We start from the raw sequence: 18,446 nt of genomic DNA, 5'->3' as shown, positions 1-18,446 counted from the left end.
TCTGCGGAAGTAGGACTATAAGCAAGAGAGAATGCTCTTAGAAATTTCTGCAGAGGTTTCTTTCAAGTTGGCTCGTTGGTCTAGGGGTATGATTCTCGCTTTGGGTGCGAGAGGTCCCGGGTTCAAATCCCGGACGAGCCCGTTGGATTTTTGTTTTTCCTCCCTCTTCAGATTAATTTCAAATTCTTTTTTTTTTTTTTTCTAAGCATAATAAATCTGAGCTCTGTAAACGCAAATATGTACAACACATCATTTTACTGAGGAGGAGTCAAGATGACAGCAGTGTGTGAGCGGTATTGCTGGTGATTCTAACAAGCTCCACTGGCCGTCTTCAAATCCGGGCTAAAGGCCCACCTGTTTGATGTTACTTTTCACTTGTTCGTAACCTTTATCTTGTCTTCCTCTCTTCAATAGACCCTTATCCCTATGTGTCCTATTTGTCTGTCCTACCCTTACTTCTCCTGTCTGTCTGTCCTAAATTAGATTGAAAGCTCTCTTGAGCAGGGACTGTCTCTTCTTCATGTTCAATTGTGAAGCACTGGGTACTACTGGTAGTGCTATAGAAATGTGTGCACCCGGGGGGGGGGGGGGGGGGGGGTGCATCGGCGATCCGCCCCAGGTGCCATCCACGCTAGGAACGCCACTGTGTGGATGTCTTCAATTTAAGTCTCCGGCCATTTCTTCTGACTGTGAAGGTGACCTGTATATTACACCAATGTAAATACATTTTTCCTTCCCTCTTACCAGTTTATCCCACAGCACTTCTTCCTTACCCCATACGTCCTGCAGTTCTGTCACTTTAATATTATTTTTAACACATAATGCTACTCCTCTGCCCTTTTTTCCTATCCTGTCCTTTCTGAATAGATTATAGCCAGATATAACTATATCCCAGTCATAACTCTCCGTGAACCTCATCTCCGTGACCAACACTGAATCCAAGTTGGCTTCTATCATTGCATCCTCTAGATCTAGAAATTTCTTTCCCATACTACAAGCATTGGTATACAAGGCTCTCCAGATCAGTGGCGTACCAAGGGGGGAGCGGTGGGGTGGGGTGCTCCCTCTGCCCCGGAACAGGTTACTTCCCGTTCCAGGGCAGAGGGAGCATGGAACAAGCAAAGCCAACAGGTAAAAATGCACCCAGGGGGTGTCCTTTCGCCAGGGGGGTCATGCTGCACCCTGGGGGGGGGCACATCGGCAGTCCGTCCCAGGTGTCAGCCACCCTAGGAATGCCACTGCTCCAGATGTTACTCTCGTTTCCCTTTTCTATAAGGGTATTTGATGTCTTACCTTCCTGAGGGTTATTAGTCACTTTGGGGCTTTTCTCACCCATCCCCCAGCAAATTTAGTTTAAAGCCCTCTTTAGTACTTTAGCTAGTCTGTTACTGAAAGTACTTCATCCCTTCCTTGAAAGATGGACCCCATCACCACCCAGTAGCTCTTGGAAAATCATCCCATGGTCTAGGAAACCAAAGCACTCATGTTGGCACCATCCACAAAGCCACACATTCAGCTCCATGATGCAAGCTTCCCTGGGTCGGCCTTTACATTCAACAGGATCAATGAGAACACTGCCTGTGCACCTGAGTGCTTTACCCTCTGACCCAGAGCCATGAAGTCATGTTTGATATGTGCCAACATAGGTGAGCGGCATAGGACATTAATCAAAGGTACTATAGTACTCTATATCACCATCTAAAAAATGTCAGCAGTTAATAAGTCTACATGGCAAGTGCAGGATCCAACATAACACCTAATTTTCTACACGGTTGGTATGTCAGCATCAGCAATTAAGCAGGACTTAGTGAAATCATAACCTGTGTTGTTGGACAGACTGACCATACAGGTCTTTATCTGCCGTCATTTACTATGTTACTATGTGTTGTCTTCATATTCAGTTTTATCCAATTGACCTTCATCCATTGACTAATCATATTCAAACATCTGTGACTTTGGTTGGCCACTGTTGTAAGCAGGATACTGGGCTAGATGGACCATTGGTCTGACCCAGTATGGCTATTCTTATGTTCCATATAGATGTTTAGCACCTGAGGATAAATGGAATTCTATAGTAATCTGTGTGTGTGTTAAGAGAAGGTTGGATTTCAAGGATCACAGACCCAGTAGCCATTGCATAAGAAAACAATTTGTTTATTAGTCCATTAATTTCGCAGCACATTTGTAAAATCAGATACGAGTTTAAAAAAGGCAATGCTCCAGGTGAGGCTCGAACTCACAACCTCGGCATGACTTTCGGCAAGTACTGCTATATAAGTACCGCGCGCTAACCGATTGCGCCACTGGAGCACCGTTAGAAAAAGATCCTTGCGCCTGACTATTCCTAAGATAGGTCTTAAATCTTGCATGACTGCTTCTAATTGTTTTGGATGCTGTTGTCTTGTGCACGCGCTTTGATGACCACTTCTTCCAACAAAAGGCAAAATCATGCTATTAGGCGGAAAGTAAAATTACCCACAAAAAATATAACAACCTCTATAGAAAAAAAAGTGTAACTAATTTTAAAAATTACTTAATTTGTTATAATTGTACTCATAAATATTAAGATGGAATAGGTACATCAGGGTGCATATAAGTTATTCTTCTGTTTATATTATGATAATTGCACACAAAAAAAGTGTACCTGTCAGTGCAAGAAGTCTGTTGCAGCCTGATTGCAATCTACAATTTGTGGCTGTGTTTTTGTTTGTCTAAAGAAAAAAAATATTGAGTGCAATCAGTGTTTTCTTGGCTGAATTTATCAAATCAAAACTTGTATACTGCTAGTATCCCCTTTCCAGAGTTCAGTGTGGTTTACATTCTAGGTCAGGCAAAAGCCGATAATGTTAGTGTGAGGTAGGAGAACAATTGGAGACCATTGGTTTAAATGGACATAGATTAATATTTGATCAATTAAATTAATATTATTATACTTGTTTACCATCTATATAAAATAGCAGTACAGTGGCTCAAGATATTGTGTGGATAGACACAGTGAACTGTCCTGACAATTGAGATGATGGGTAAGAGGGACCTCTGCCATTTCCACCATACAACCCTGTGACAGGGGGGGGGGGGGGGGCAGTTTCTAACAGTGGTGGTTTCTCGTCTCTGCACGGGGATTTAAACGACATTGTTCTGAAGATGTTGCCATCATTGGCCAAAGACGAGGCAATTCACACGATCACTAATTTTAGTGGTAACTTCAATGCAGAAGGAAATTTGAGTTTAACCATGACCCCCATAGAAGTCACTCCAAACATTTTGAAAGCCCTCTGCTGTTATGGGTTAATTTGCACTGCCCTTCCTTTTTTTTTAAATTAGTATTCGTTTATTTCCAATAATGCTGTGTGTTTGTTCTATCTCACTTTTTAAAGTTCCTAAACTATTTTTTGTCCCTACCACTGGAGTAATGCAAGTTTCTTATCTTTTGAGAATCTATTTTCATTTTTTTTTTTACTAGGTCAGCTTTTGAACAATGTGTTTTTATATGTGTTTTTCATCTGCACACCATGTTTCCCTATTGATATTTAAATTTCCTAAGAGTGTCTTTAACGAGCATCATAGCCGCTACATTCTGCTGTGAATGAAAGATTTGCATTTGAGATTTGTACTTTTTTTTTGGTAATAAGGAATGGTTATGAGAGGTGAATGAAAACCGTTTAATAAATGGAAACCACATTTCACATAGAAGGCTCTAATAGAATGAATTTTCCAAGAGCACTCGACAGGCGTTGGTGGTATAGTGGTGAGCATAGCTGCCTTCCAAGCAGTTGACCCGGGTTCGATTCCCGGCCAACGCAGAATTTATTATTTATTTTTTGCATTATAAAATCCTTATTTAATATATGCAAAATTGTGAGGTATTTAGACATAAATAATGAAGTTCCATTTACTAGTGCATAAGGAATATATTTTTAAGTAATTTTCTTTAATGAAAAAAAAAAGTTTTCACAGAAAGATGATAAAAGCAACTATTTGGCAGCGGTGGGATTCGAACCCACGCCCCCGAAGAGACTGGAGCCTTAATCCAGCGCCTTAGACCGCTCGGCCACGCTACCTTAGTATTAGTATTGGAGATAGCACGTTTACAATGAGCTAATTAAAAAAAAGACCTCAGTGATGTCACATGCAATAAATGCAATAACTTATTAACTCTATATGGAGTCACTTCTCTACCATTAGTCTACTAAAAACTAAACCCTTCCCATTTCCAGTTGCACATTTTTAATAAAATGCTTTAAAAAGAAAAAAAAAACTTAAAATATGAGCACCTGGATATAGTTTTTTTTTTTTAATTGACCAGTGGTAGAGAACTGATCCATAATGGAGGTAAGTTATTGTTTTTGTTCCTTCTGAGCTCTCTGAGGTATTTTTCTGCCTACCTTTAATTCTTGTTACTGTTTTGTTTAAATTAACATGTGCTAAAAAAAAATCTACCTGTCAAGGACATTAATAAATTTCCATTAATAATGCCAGCAAAAATTCTCTTAGACTTTGTGAGAGTGAAAGTGAGTAAACCACAGATACATTCCAGTTATTACCATATGACAACCTAGTGAAAAAGATTCTTAGAAACTCGCCTACTCAGGTATTTATACATAAACAATGTCTGCTCTACTTATAAATGTATCATCATTAATATGTTTTAAAAGAAAGATTAAAAAAAAAAAGATTTTAGGTAAGAAAAAGGTGGGAGTTTGGCAGCGGTGGGATTCGAACCCACGCCCCCGAAGAGACTGGAGCCTTAATCCAGCGCCTTAGACCGCTCGGCCACGCTACCAGTTCCCATTTATCGTTTACGTGTATTCTTTAGAGCTGATAAATATACGTGATCTAACACTTCTGTTTGCTATTATTAATACTGTGTTTAATGTAAGTACTTCCTTTAAAGAATCACAAGCAGATTAACTGAACCTCTCAAGAACATCAATATCGAACCAGCGCTCGGTTTGTCTCTGCCCTATACACAGGAATTGCAAAGTTACCCGTTTACTTTAAGTGCCTGACGGAAGCCATATAGTATTCACTATTCTGCTTCAGCTTTACATTTTGATCGATTTAGGTGGTTTAAAAACTGATGCATAATATCGCATTGTGGATTAAGTTTCCGATCATTTTTAAGTAGAGATTTGGACTCTGTACGTTACCGAGAGATTTGCATTTTGGTTTGGTTACTCATTTTCTGGAATTTATGTATAGTTGGCCGGTTAGCTCAGTTGGTTAGAGCGTGGTGCTAATAACGCCAAGGTCGCGGGTTCGATCCCCGTACGGGCCATGTTACTTTTAGCTTTTCTATATATATATTTTGGTTTTTTTCATTGTCTTGCATTAAGGTATCTACCTGTTCAAATGCAGTCTTTTTTTATTCCCTGCGGTTCCCTTTTCTTTGCTCTTGGTTGCATACTGTATCTTACTTTCTTATGGAATACTTTCGTTTTTATGTAAGTGTACTAATTATGTATATTAGGACAAGGAGCAGGACCATTATTAATTATTCTCCAGTTACACAGTGAATGGCCACATAAATTAATTTGTGCAAGATGTTTCTTTTAGGCGACTGGTGAAATCATTGCTGTTAACTCTCTCTCCCCCAAGAGATTTCCCATCACTTTACTAGAATGTGCTAGGCAAGACCCTATAGCCACCTATTCCACTTTCCACTGAAAGTCTTCCCCCCTTTTTAACCTTGACTCTCACTCTTCCTTTTATTTGCATTAACCCCTTTTCCTCTGAATCGCTCAATGGTTCAACCTTGAGAGTCAGTTCTGGTCACCCTATCTCAGAAAAGATATAGTGGAATTAGAAAAGGTAAAGAAAAGCATCCAAAATGATAACGAGGATGGACCTCCTCCCATATGAGGAATGGCTAAAGAGATTAGGGCTCTTCAGCTTGGAGAAGAGACAACTGAGGGGGAATATGATTGAGGTCTATAAAATCCTGAGTGGTGTAGAATGAGCAGAAGTGAATCAATTTTTCACTCTTTCAGAAAGTAGAAAGACCAGGGAACACTCAATGAAGTTACATGGTACTATTTTTAAGATGTATTTATATTTATTTATTATCAGTGGCGTTCCTTGCCTCGACGGCACCCAGGGCGGATCGCCAATGCGCCCCCCCCCCGGGTGCAGTGCGTCAACCCCCCGCAAAATGACACCCCCCCCGGGTGCACGCCGCTGGGGGGGGTGCCGCAGCGCACGCCTGTCTGCTCCCAGTTCGCAGCTCCCTCCCTCTGCCCCAGAACAGGAAGTAACCTGTTCCGGGGCAGAAGGAGGGAGCTGCTGCAGCGAACGAGAGAATTTAGCGAGCGTAGCGAACTGGGAGCAGACAGGTGCGCGCTGCGGCACTCCCCCAGCAGCGTGCACCCGGGGCGGACCGCCCACATCGCCTCCCCTTGGTACCCACTGTTTATTATTACATTTGTACCCCGCACTTTCCCACTCAAAGCAGGTTCAATGCGGCTTACATAATATTGGTAGAGTAAATAAAAGTTAAGTATAACAGACAGACTAAAAAGAGATAGGTAGTAGAGATGGGCAAGGGAGTAGTTGAAGAAGAGGAAATATCTTTTTCACCCAAATAATAGTTAAGCTGTAGAACTCACTGCAGGAGGATGTGGTATCAGTGAGGAAACTATCTAGCTTTTAAACAGGGTTTGGACAAATTCATGGAGGGAATGTCCATTGTCTGTTATTGAGAGAGATATGGGGGAAGCCACTGCTTGCCCTGGGATTGGTAGCATGGAATGCTGCTACTAACTGGATTTCTCTCAGGTACTTGTGACCTGGATTGGCCACTGTTGGAAGCAAGATACTGGGCTAGATGCACTATTGGTCTGACCCAGTATGGCTATAAAGCCCACTTGATGGGATGTTACCAAGCGGGGAACAATATCCAATAACCTAATGGCTAATATTGTAGCATATAGTTTGATATCAACATTAAAGAAGTGATATGGGCCTACAGGAACTGGTTAAATGAGGGTCTCAGCTGGGTTTTAAAACATGGATGAAACTTGCTCCCCTCATTGTATTAGGAAATGTGCCTTTCTGTAATGCTTCTTTATGACCCTGAATTTGTTTTTCTAATTCCAATGGTAGACCATCGGGGCTCAGAGTTTTTAAATGGGCTGTGCTCTGAATAGTATTCTGTACTTTTCTGAGATTATAATGGGGTATTCGGGATCTCTAAGTCTTCCTCCATCACCCCTGGTAAAGGTGCATCAGCTCAGAGGAGGTCTGGGCTGTATACAAAGTTTTATAAAAATTGTGGTACATCTGATTAGTTTATTGTTAGCAAGATTCTGTCCTGCTGGGGGTCTAGGTGGAGGGGCCTCTCCTCCCACCCACCCCGAAGAACCCCTCTTTGCCTATCGTTAATGTCCTGGCAGTCTGGTGGTGCCACCCTACCTTGCTCTGCCTAGACCTCTCTTTTTAATCTCTTGGTGGTTAAGCAATCCCCAGTCAATCCGTCCTTACCACTTCCTCAGCCAAATGGCTGCTGGGACTTCCTGGCTGACATTTTGGGATTGGAGCTACCATAACCAAGAAGGTCTGGAAAGTGCTGCACTCTGGCCATTTACCTTTGGTGACTAGTTTAAAGGTGTTTCCAACCTGAGACGAGGTGGCCGAGTGGTTAAGGCGATGGACTGCTAATCCATTGTGCTCTGCACGCGTGGGTTCGAATCCCATCCTCGTCGAGCTTTGTTTTACACTCTTGAATCAGGCTCTGTTCAATAAGATGTTAATCACATTGACTGAGGAAATCCTTGTTATGCTGTGTCTCTCTTTAGCTGTTCCTTCCAGACCAGGATGTTTGTGGAGGAGTAAAATGTAATGCTTCTTATAAGCAAATAGGCATCTGGAATTAGATCTCTGTGACAATGTGAATAAACAAATTACACAGGATTTCATATGGCATAGATAGCTATAAGTGAATCTCTAACTAGGAAGAAGAGGGAACTAAACTCAGCCAAAGAAAGGAAGAGTAATCTAACAGAGTAGAGGGGTGCCTACAATCCAAGGTTTTAAAACTCCACTGATACTCCTTGGGCAAGTCATTTAACCCTCTATGGTCTCAGGTAAGGAATAAAATTATAAACCTTCCAAAGGTATTCAAAGAACTCAAGCATGAAATTGATCTGCTGTTAGTAATACCTGTCATTAAAGTCGTCCCTAGTACCTGGAGGGTGGCCAATGTGACGTTCATTTTTAAAAAGGGTTCTAGGGGTGATCCAGGAAACTAAAGACTGGTAAGCCTGACATTGGTGCTGAACAAAATAGTGGAAACTATTATAAAGAATAAAATTACAGAACAGGTAGACCTGGTTTAATGGGAACAGAGTCAGCATGGGTTCAGATGAGGGATGTCTTGCCTCACCAATTTGCTTCTTTTCTTTGAAGGCATGAATAAACATGTGGATAAAGATGAGCCAGTTGATGTAGTGTATCTAGATTTTCAAAAAAGCTTTTGATAAAGTTCCTCATGAGAGACTCCTGAGAAAATTAGAGTCATGGGGATTGGAGGCAAGGTTCTGCTGTGGATTACCAATTGGTTATTGTACATAAAACAGAGGGTAGGGTTCAATGGTCATTTCTCTCAATGGAGGAGGGTGAACGGTGGAGTGGGGCAGGGATCTGTACTGGGACTGTTGCTATTTAGCATATTTATAAATAGAGACCCAGTGTGAGGCAGCGGCCAAAAGAGCAAACAGGATGCTAGGAATTATTAGGAAAGGGATGGTGAATAAGACTGAAATGCCTTTGTATCACTCCATTGTGCGTCCACTCCTTTAAGTATTGCATTCAGTTCTGGTCACCGTATCTCAAAAAAGATATAGTGGAATTAGAAAAGGTTCAAAGAAGAGTGACCAAAGTGATAAACGAGATGGAGCTCCTCTCATATGAGGAAAGGCTAAAGAGGTTAAGGCTCTTCAGTTTGGAAAAGAGATGAATGAGGGGAGATATGATTGAGGTTTACCAACTCCTGAGTGGAGTAGAAGTAAATTGATTTCTTTATTTGAGGAAGTTACATGGAAATACTTTTAAAACAAATAGGAGGAAATATTTTTTCACTCAACAAATAGTTAAGCTCTGGAACTCTTTGCCGGAGGATGTGGTATCTGGGTTTTAAAAAGCTTTGGACAAATTCCTGGAGGAAAAGTCCATAGTCTGCTATTGAGACAGACATGGGAAGCAACTGCTTGCCCTGGGATTTGTAGTATGGAGTGTTGCCACAATTTGGGTTTCTGCCAGGTACGTGTGACCTGGCTTGGCCACTGTTAGAAAAACAGGATACTGGGCTAGATGGACCATAGTAACATAGTAGATAACAGACAGAAAAAGACCTGCATGGTCCACCCAGTCTGCCCAACAAGATAAACTCACATGTGCCATTTTTTGTGTATACCTTACCTTGATTTGTACCTGTCTTTTTCAGGGCACAGACCGTATAAGTCTGCCCAGCACTATCCCCACCCCGCCTCCCACCACTGGCTCTGGCACAGACCTATAAGTCTGCCCAGCACTATCCCCACCTCCCAACCACCAGCCCTGTTCTTATATTCTAAACAGGTGAGTGTATCTCACCTTGAGCCCCTACACAAAGGTAAGCTAAATCCAGCGATCATGCATTGTAGGTGCTGTGGTAACACTTAATAAATTTGTCTTTTCTTAATTAACCCCTTCTTGTATTTTGCATTATAGACAATTAAAAATTCCATGATTTTTACTTAGAAGATTCTGAATTTATCAAGAACTAGAAAGGACCATGGAATAAAATAAAACGACTTTTATTTCATTTTCAATTAAAAAAGAAGTCTTTCTGCAATTTTCAAGGGAAACAGCTCCTGTGATTAAAAAATCAAGTTTCTATGAACCAGATCAAAAATGAAGGAAATGTGATGGTGTCAGGGTGACGTTAATGAAAAATGGAATCAGTATTAACTCAGATATTCCTGTTTAAGCTGTCATTAATAGCAAATTGATTTTTTGTACCTGTTTTACGCTTTATGAACTGAGAAAACTAATTCTTTTTCTATCTCCTCTTGTGCCTTCTCTTCTTCCCTTTAAAAGGAGAAAGAGGGTGAGGAAGAGAAGAAACAGAAAAGGAAGGGAAGGCATCTGGTGAAAAGTAAGATATATCTCTGTATGGTATTACCTGACACATTCTAGCTATGCTATGCAGTACTATTGGCGTGGTGACAGGGATCCACTCAGGGGAACTTTAACAGCAATGATGGGAACCTAAGAGAGCACCAGAAGGAATGGATGACCAACATCTGATGGCCAGGGTTTGGCTGGATGCAGAGAGCCCAGTTCTGCAGTGGTTTAGGACAAACCAAGAAGTACAGCTTCCAGGATGCAGTGTGATGGACCTGGAAAAGCCCCTTAGCTGATGCACTGAGGCCATCAGGCATTAGACACCCCTAGGTTTCCTGTCTCCCCCCACCCCCTTCCTATAGCCCCTGGCTTGCTGAGCGTTTGATTCATCTGGCCCAGGAATAACACACCAGGGCAGCTCCACCAGCTGGAACTGTCAGAAAGTCCTCTAGAGCAGGGCACCCCTCACCTCCACCATCAAATGGAGATGCAAAGCCAGAGCTCAGCTCTCCTAGAACCTAAGGACGGAGCAGCCTGGAAACCTGGATCTATGCAATTGGATAGTATATAGAGGAACAGTTAAAAAGTGACTTTATACAAAACATACATGGATACCCCTATATTTGTGAGTGTGTACATATGCATGGTGGTGTACTCGGAGTTCGTTTGGTTTTTCTGGCTCATGCTCTTTTCTGAAGCCTCTCAGACATGATCTGGCTCCCCCTCCCCCCCCCCCCCCCCCCCCCCCCGTAACAAAATAATGGTAAAAAAAAATCCAACTTATTAGCATAGTTTTGGGAAATAGCGTGGATATTTGACATACATTTCACTACCTTACCTGCAAATCAACTCCTCCTTCCCCTCAGCTCCGTATACACTTGACATAGTAACATACATACATAGTAGATGACGGCAGGTAAAGACCTGTGTGGTCCATCCAGCATGCCCAACAAGATGAACTCATAGCATAAGCTATGATGTGATACTGTCTATGCATACTCAATATTTCAAGTTCCCTAAGTACTTTTGAGATATGTTTGTGATTTCAGCAGAACTGTATGGGACCATTTTATTGACCACATAAATAAAAAAAAATAAATCTAATTCAAAGTATTGAATAGGACCAACTCTTAAAAGTTCCGGTACACTTTTATCCTAATCGTATGGCAATTTTTTGTTCTCAACTTTACATTATTAATGGTTTAATTTAAGCTCTTTTTTATTGGAGAGTTCTTTGTTGATCCCATAGCAAGCATAACCGAGTTGGTTCATTCTCGTCATGTGCCAAACTCACCCTTTTGGAGAAATTATCCCTACAGGGCTGTGGTCACACCATAAGAAGGTTCTGGTTAGAATCCATTTATTGAATAGTCGGAAAAATAGTACACACTTCTGACCTGGAAATCAATTAAGATGGAGAAAAGTAGCTGCCAAAGTAAAAGGAACGAAAATGGGGGAGGGGAGAGAGTAAAGTGCTTAAAGAAAAGGTGATATTTACACACACGTTGAAATATGCAGCAATGTCCTTCATCTCATCTTAATTTTTATTTATTTCGGATTTAGGTCATGCCTTTTAGAAGAAAGTTACTGATAACATACCCCTGTGCAAAAGCGTGGGGTTTTTAATACAGATCTGGAGAGCAAGATGGATATTTTTAGTCCTTCTTAATCTTTTACCGGTAGTGGTGATGGCTGGATGGTTAAAGGGTATGCAGTGCTTGGGAAGGTTATTGGGATGTCTCCACCCAGATTCAGATTGCAAGGTTCTGTTTCATATACTCCTTGGCACTGGTCCTCCTTCTTTCTATTTCTTATCCTTTGCCCCTCTCTCTCTCTCTCTCTCTCTCTCTCTCTCTCTCTCTCTCTCTCTCTCTCTCTCTCTCTCTCTCTCTCTCTCTTTCTTCGCTTAGGGCTACATGTCCCCTCTGTCCTACTTAATGTCATCACTTATTTTTTTAGTAATTAAATTTCTTCTTCCCCCTTTTAAAGAACCGCATATCAGTCTCTGTGGCGCAATCGGTTAGCGCGTTCGGCTGTTAACCGAAAGGTTGGTGGTTCGAGCCCACCCAGGGACGTACATAGCTTTTTCTTCCGTTTAGTTGAACATTATTTGCGTTGGATTACTTTATTTTTCCTTAGATTTCTACCAATGATGTTTTTTTTTTCTTTTTAATCATTCAGTAATTTCTTTCCACATCAGCAATCTTATTCCCTTTATAGACATTCCATTATCTTTCTTAAATATGTAAAATTTGTAAGTCATGCTCTGGAAGGACCATTCTCAAATAATCCCTGATGAACTCTCCTTCAAATTTTATTTATAGCCTTATGAATCCTCTCACTACTTGTAGTACTTGAAGACTTGGCTGCTGCATGGACAGGATGCTGGGCTGATGGACCCTTGGTCTTTTCCAGGTGTGGCATTACTTATGTACTGAAGGATGGCCAATGTAATCCTTAAAGGAATCCAGGGGTGATCAGGGAAATTACATTTTTTTGAAGGCATGAAAAAACATGTGGATAAAGGTGACCCAGTGGATGTAGGGTATCTAGATTTTCAGAAAGAGTTTGACAAAGTCACTCACTCCTAAGAAAATTAAAAACCCATGGGATAGGAGGCAATGTTCTGTTTGGACTAGGAATTGGTTGATGGACAAAAAAACAGAGGATAGAATTAAATGACCAATTAATGATCTTCAAATGGGAAGGACAAGTGAGGTGATTGAATTTGCAGATGACACAAAACTTTTCACAGTTGTTAGAACACATATGGATTGTGAAAAATTGCAGGAAGACCGGGCATCCAAATGGCAGATGAAATTTAATGTGGATACATTTCAAAGTGATGCACATGACAGTGAGGAGCATGTGCCCAGGTGCAGGCAGGCCTGAGCCGTGCTGGGACAGACCCTTTAGGAGACCACAGGGTTAACCCCCAGGTGGGTGTTGGGTGTTTTGTGACACCTGCAGACTCTTCCTCACTAACCCACCTATTACTCCATTTATTCAGGTCACACCTTGACACTGGTGATGCTGCTTTTATCCACTCAGTCACATAGACAACCTAACCAAACATTTTGAATCAAACATACTTCTGTGCAATGTTTAGAACATGTACTTTTTAATTTCTTCTTCTTTTGTATATGAGTACAAAAGTAGTTTACTTAAAATTTGATTTTCTGCTTTATATCAAAAGGTTTAGCAGGTTCCTCCTATGTTCTTTCTCGCTTCTTTTCATACACCAAATCAAAAGACGAGGTGGCCGAGTGGTTAAGGCGATGGACTGCTAATCCATTGTGCTCTGCACGCGTGGGTTCGAATCCCATCCTCGTCGAAGGTTTTTGGCTTTTTTTCCCTACTTTAATCAGGTTCTGTTACCTTAATCATACTGTCTGAAGAAATGCTTTCAGTCTCCTACCTTTCCCTAGCCCATAAGTGAATCTTTAGCTATATGGGAGAAGCAAAAGGGAGAGAGTGCAGTAGAAGAAGATACGAAAATTAGAGGGAAAGAGTGCAAAACATAACATTATCCAGACAGTGGTAATAGAGATTTATTAATCTGTTTGGGAGATAGTAGTTTAATATTTTGTTTTATTGATACGAGCGGCTCTTCCCATTTCAAGATGTGTCAAGGGTCAAGTATGTGACACAGAGAAAACTAGGGAGGAATATTTTTTGATCATTAGAATTTCACAGAAATTGTTTGTCCTTAATTAAATAATTATTTTTAAATTTGTTTTTATTCAAAGGTTTATTTACCCTTCTATTAATATAATAAACATATACGGTCCCATGTCACTTTAAAAACGCTAAATAGTAGTCTTTGCCAGATTAACACCTCTTGTATTTAACATTAGAACCCATTAAAAATCTTCTATGATTGTACTTACAAGATGCTGAATTTATGAAGACTTGGAAGGACAGAGGGACATAGTAAAACAACTTCTATTTCATTGTCATCAAAACAGAATGCTTTCTAATGTTAGCAGTGATAAAATCTCGACAGTGCAAAGCTTAAATTATCCTTTGATCCTGATATGACCATCCTCCTCTTGCTATTTAGATTTCCAAACTTTAAAAAATCTTTTTCGGCTGTCCAGTATAACTAATCCTGACAAAGTACATTTATCACCCAGTGACACTCAGCCAAGCAAGGAATCTTTTTTTTGAATCTACAAAGAGAGAGCCTAACAAATGCATTTGTTTGTGCTGCCCGTGGAAAATACTGCTGGACTATGATTAAATCCTTTAGTTGAGAATCACTTGGTGTGGAAAGAAAAGTGTCTTGACCCCGACGTGATTTGAACACGCAGCCTTCTGATCTGGAGTCAGACGCGCTACCGTTGCGCCACGAGGTCTTGAGTTGTATAGTTTGGTGTTGAGTTTATGAGGGATGGACTTCAAGTTAGTAATGAAATTGTATGTAGTGTTACAGACTAATGATCCATCTCTTAATAAAGTTTAAAGCAGAGTAACAAAAAGAATTACTGGTACAATAGCTAGGAATGACAGCATAATATAGTTATTAGTAAAACAAATAGAAAAACCTATTATAAACATTTAGGAAATAAATGTGATTTTTTTTTTCACCAATTTTCAAAAATGAAAATAACATATAGAAGAGCAGATCTCATTAGATAAATCGTTCAAGAGTTCCATTGATAAGTGCATAAATGAATTTGTTACTAATGATTTCTAGTTGACATTTTAAACAGAGGTCTGTGTGTTTGTAGATCTGGATTCTTAAACTTGAAAACACAGAGCAGAATTCTATCAATGCATAAGTATATACGTATTGTCACACCGGGATAGACCAAAGGTCCATCAAGCCCACCATTCTGTTTCCAACATTGGCCAATCCAGGTCACAAATACCTGGCAAGATCCCAAAAAAGTACAAAACATTCTATACTGCTTATCCCAGAAATAGTGGGAAGCCGTCCAAAACTTCTTTAAACTCTGCTAAGCTAACTGCCCCTACCACATTCTCTGGCATAGAAAAATCAATATAAAGCATAAACAAAAAAATTAAGCCCTTTGGCCAAGAAATGCTGCCACAGAAGAAAAATGTTAATGAAAGCAGCAGAGTTGCAATACCTTTTAATAAATATACTCTTTAAAGGATATGAACAAAAAGTTTATTTCTTAATTCGCATTTTGGAAATAAAAACGAGCTGGCCCGTACGGGGATCGAACCCGCGACCTTGACGTTATTAGCACCACGCTCTAACCAACTGAGCTAACCGGCAATTGGTGCTCCAAAATTGTGCAAATAAATTATTATTTCTTGTGTACTCTAATTACTTAGATAAGAGTTAGTGTAACAGTTTATGATGTTTTGAAACTTGAACCTCTTTTCCTCACTCTCTTCTCTTCTTTTTTTTCCCCTTTCCACCACTGAAACCACTGTGTACCCACTGTGTTTTCTGATTTTCATTTGTTGGTTCTTAGCAAACTGAGCTTCAAAATGTGCATTAACATTGGCACTTATTCTAGAGCACACGATTGTAGGTCTCCTGATCGCCCTCTCTCGTGCCATTTCTTCACACAGACATAAAATTGCTCTGGAGCTCCATCCTAACTTACAACCACATCTATTTTCCTTACTTGTTATGATAGCTTTGCGCATGGGAAGCTTGATTCACTTGCTCTTCAGTCATTCTCTCTTTCTCATCCATGTATCTTATATTCTGCTGCTCCTGTATTCATGTTTTTAACATGCAAATGGTATGTAATAAGGGAGTTGGTTGGGGGTTATATGTAAATCACGCTAGAACTCACAGAGGAGCAGCTGGGTTCTACCACTCTGGCACAGCAGTAGACACTAGTAAAGCGACTTCACTTTTAATCGATCTCTAATCCAGGAATTTAAAAAAAAAATGGTTATTAAGCACTTTGACAAGTCACTTAACTCTCCATTGACTGCAAGACCTCAGGGGACAGGAAAAGACCTATTGTACCTGAATGTAATTCACCTTTTGAGCTAAATCCAAAAACTCATCCCATCCCAATTTGAAATGCAATGTACCTCCCTGCATTGGGGAACAGTAGGACTTCTCATTAACATGGGTTTTGCATGGAAACGCGCTAATCTTAACTTTTATTCACTTTTTAGCACAACATTTCCAAGCATTTGAATTCTTATTAAATAGTGAGTAAAGTTACTGCTCAGGATGTGCATGTTAAAACACCTTATGCTGTAAGATTACCATGCTTAACTGCATTAGGCATTCTATTGCATTATTTAAATTGACTGAAGAGGGATGATTAATTATATTCTGGGGTGTCCATGATTTGATCAGTGGATCATTCGCAGCGCTGATCAGTGAAAACCCACAAGAGTGGGGCACAGCAGCAATGAAAACATACAAAGCACAACAGATCAGGATTTAGATATAAGGACAGCCTGCACTGTACAGGAGTAAAAGAACACAAGCAGTTTTCTGGAAAAACGTCCTACTTGGCAGCAGTGGGATTCGAACCCACGCCCCCGAAGAGACTGGAGCCTTAATCCAGCGCCTTAGACCGCTCGGCCATGCTACCACGCTTTGTTTTAACATGTTCATGGTTGTTCAGGTTTCAAGTGTATCATGTATGACCGTGTCCCATTTCTGGCATTGCTTGGTTTTGCTTCCTTACAGGCAGATGATCAAAAGCCCAGCGCAGTTCCAAACAGTGCTCTAAACTAGTACTGGAACAGCGCGGGGCACTATTAGACCTATGATCAGAGATAATGCATGCAAATTTAAGCAGTGCAATTATCTCTGATCATGGGGTAGAAGTGCGGGCGAATTGTGCTGAGCATGCGCTCAGCAGAATCTTCCCGCACTTGTTTGACAGGTCTGGGCTGTCAAAAGCCCAGACCTGTCAAACACAGGGGCTGGAGGTCCATGGGACCACCAGGCCCTGACTACCCCTGCCCCGAGCAACAGGGGCTGAAGGTCCGGCAGACCTCCGGTCCCCCCGACAATCTCATCCCCCCCTAAACCCCCCCCTAAACCCCCAGAAAATGATCCCTGGTGGTCCAGTGGCCACTTAAGAAGTGGCCATTAAAAAGAACCCCCTCCCGGTCCCCCTACCTTAGTTGGAGGAGGGAGGTAGCCTGTCTCCCTCCTCTTCCTTGGGTTGACGCTGCCGCAAAATGGCGGCACCCAGCCCCTCCCGCTGGGCAGGGCTACAGACCATATAAGGGAGCGATTCCCTTATATGGTCTGTAGCCCCGCCCAGCACATCCCAGGATGCACTGGGAGGGGCTGGGTGCCACCATTTTGCAGCAGCGTCAACTCAAGGAAGAGGAGGGAGGCAGGCTACCTCCCTCTTCCAACTAAGGTAGGGGGGCCAGGAGGGGGTTCTTTTTAATGGCCACTTTTTAAGAGGCCACTGGACCACCAGGGACCATTTTCTAGGGGTTTGGGTGGGGCTGGAGACCCACCGGATCTCCAGCCCTCCCTGAACCTGGGGGGATGGGATCGTCAGGGGGACTGGAGGTCCGCCGGACCTCCAGCCCCCCTCCCCGTCGCTTGCTGGGAGGGAGGGGGTTTGGCCGGCGGCCACTGGACCACCAGGGTCCATTTTCTGGGGGTTTGGGGGGGCTGGAGACCCACGAGATCTCCAGCCCTCCCTGAACCTGGGGGGGGGTCGTCGGGGGGGGGGGGGGGACTGGAGACTTACAAAGTTCCATCGGTTACTATGTAACTTTGTAAATCTAAGTGCTTTGAAAATAAGCCTCCACGTCTGCATACCACCCTCCCCTGTGAGTTTTTTTTTTCTTTCTGGTTATTGGTAACAGCAGTTAGTGTATCTGGGTTTGGTTTGAACAAATTCCTGGAGGAAAAGTCCATAGACTACTATTGAGACATACATGGGAAGCAACTGCTTGCCTTGGAATTAGTAATATGGAATGTTGCTACTATTTGGGGCTCCAGAATGTTGTTACTCTTTGAGATTCTGCATGGAATCTTGCTATTCATTATGATTCCTGTATCTTCTTACTCTTTGGGGTTCTGGAATGTTGCCACAATTTGGGTTTTTGCCAGGTACTTGTGACCTGGCTTGGCCACTGTTTGGAAAACAGGATATTGGGTTAGATGGACCATTGGTCTGACCCAGTATGGCTACTATTATGTTCTTATGACTTGCTCCTTGGGAAACATTCTTCAATCAATGCTGCATTATAACAAATTTCAATCACACATGCAAACATGAAGAAATTATCCTGTCCTCAAGAGCTTCATATCCATTTTTCAGATCTTCCTCTCTGCCAGTTTCCATTCCCTGTAAACTTCTCAAGAAAGACACCCTGAAGGTAACAGTTAATATTAAGAGAAGAGACCGGATTGTTAATGA

At 41.6% G+C, this 18,446-nt stretch overlaps 12 non-coding genes across 12 annotated transcripts; 6 read left to right on the top strand and 6 right to left on the bottom strand.

Moving 5' to 3' along the window:
• Positions 1-69: 69 nt before the first annotated feature.
• On the top strand, positions 70-141 carry TRNAP-UGG. Its single transcript has one exon. It is a non-coding gene; the product is annotated as a tRNA-Pro (tRNA).
• A 2,074-nt stretch (positions 142-2,215) lies between these two features.
• On the bottom strand, positions 2,216-2,310 carry TRNAI-UAU. The gene is made up of 2 exons: positions 2,273-2,310; positions 2,216-2,251 (listed from the first exon to the last, which is right to left on the bottom strand). It is a non-coding gene; the product is annotated as a tRNA-Ile (tRNA).
• Positions 2,311-3,731: 1,421 nt separating this feature from the next.
• TRNAG-UCC lies at positions 3,732-3,803 on the top strand. The gene has a single exon. It is a non-coding gene; the product is annotated as a tRNA-Gly (tRNA).
• A 176-nt stretch (positions 3,804-3,979) lies between these two features.
• TRNAL-AAG lies at positions 3,980-4,061 on the bottom strand. The gene has a single exon. It is a non-coding gene; the product is annotated as a tRNA-Leu (tRNA).
• Positions 4,062-4,701: 640 nt separating this feature from the next.
• Positions 4,702-4,783, bottom strand: TRNAL-AAG. Its single transcript has one exon. It is a non-coding gene; the product is annotated as a tRNA-Leu (tRNA).
• Positions 4,784-5,204: 421 nt separating this feature from the next.
• Positions 5,205-5,278, top strand: TRNAI-AAU. Its single transcript has one exon. It is a non-coding gene; the product is annotated as a tRNA-Ile (tRNA).
• Positions 5,279-7,618: 2,340 nt separating this feature from the next.
• TRNAS-GCU lies at positions 7,619-7,700 on the top strand. The gene has a single exon. It is a non-coding gene; the product is annotated as a tRNA-Ser (tRNA).
• A 4,402-nt stretch (positions 7,701-12,102) lies between these two features.
• Positions 12,103-12,176, top strand: TRNAN-GUU. Its single transcript has one exon. It is a non-coding gene; the product is annotated as a tRNA-Asn (tRNA).
• A 1,177-nt stretch (positions 12,177-13,353) lies between these two features.
• Positions 13,354-13,435, top strand: TRNAS-GCU. Its single transcript has one exon. It is a non-coding gene; the product is annotated as a tRNA-Ser (tRNA).
• Positions 13,436-14,387: 952 nt separating this feature from the next.
• TRNAW-CCA lies at positions 14,388-14,459 on the bottom strand. The gene has a single exon. It is a non-coding gene; the product is annotated as a tRNA-Trp (tRNA).
• An 816-nt stretch (positions 14,460-15,275) lies between these two features.
• TRNAI-AAU lies at positions 15,276-15,349 on the bottom strand. Its single transcript has one exon. It is a non-coding gene; the product is annotated as a tRNA-Ile (tRNA).
• Positions 15,350-16,561: 1,212 nt separating this feature from the next.
• On the bottom strand, positions 16,562-16,643 carry TRNAL-AAG. Its single transcript has one exon. It is a non-coding gene; the product is annotated as a tRNA-Leu (tRNA).
• Between the last annotated feature and the right edge of the window lie 1,803 nt (positions 16,644-18,446).

This window comes from Microcaecilia unicolor, chromosome 14 (genome assembly GCF_901765095.1).
Source record: "Microcaecilia unicolor chromosome 14, aMicUni1.1, whole genome shotgun sequence".
NCBI classification, from domain to species: domain Eukaryota; kingdom Metazoa; phylum Chordata; class Amphibia; order Gymnophiona; family Siphonopidae; genus Microcaecilia; species Microcaecilia unicolor.
This window is presented reverse-complemented; position numbering and strand designations above follow the sequence as displayed.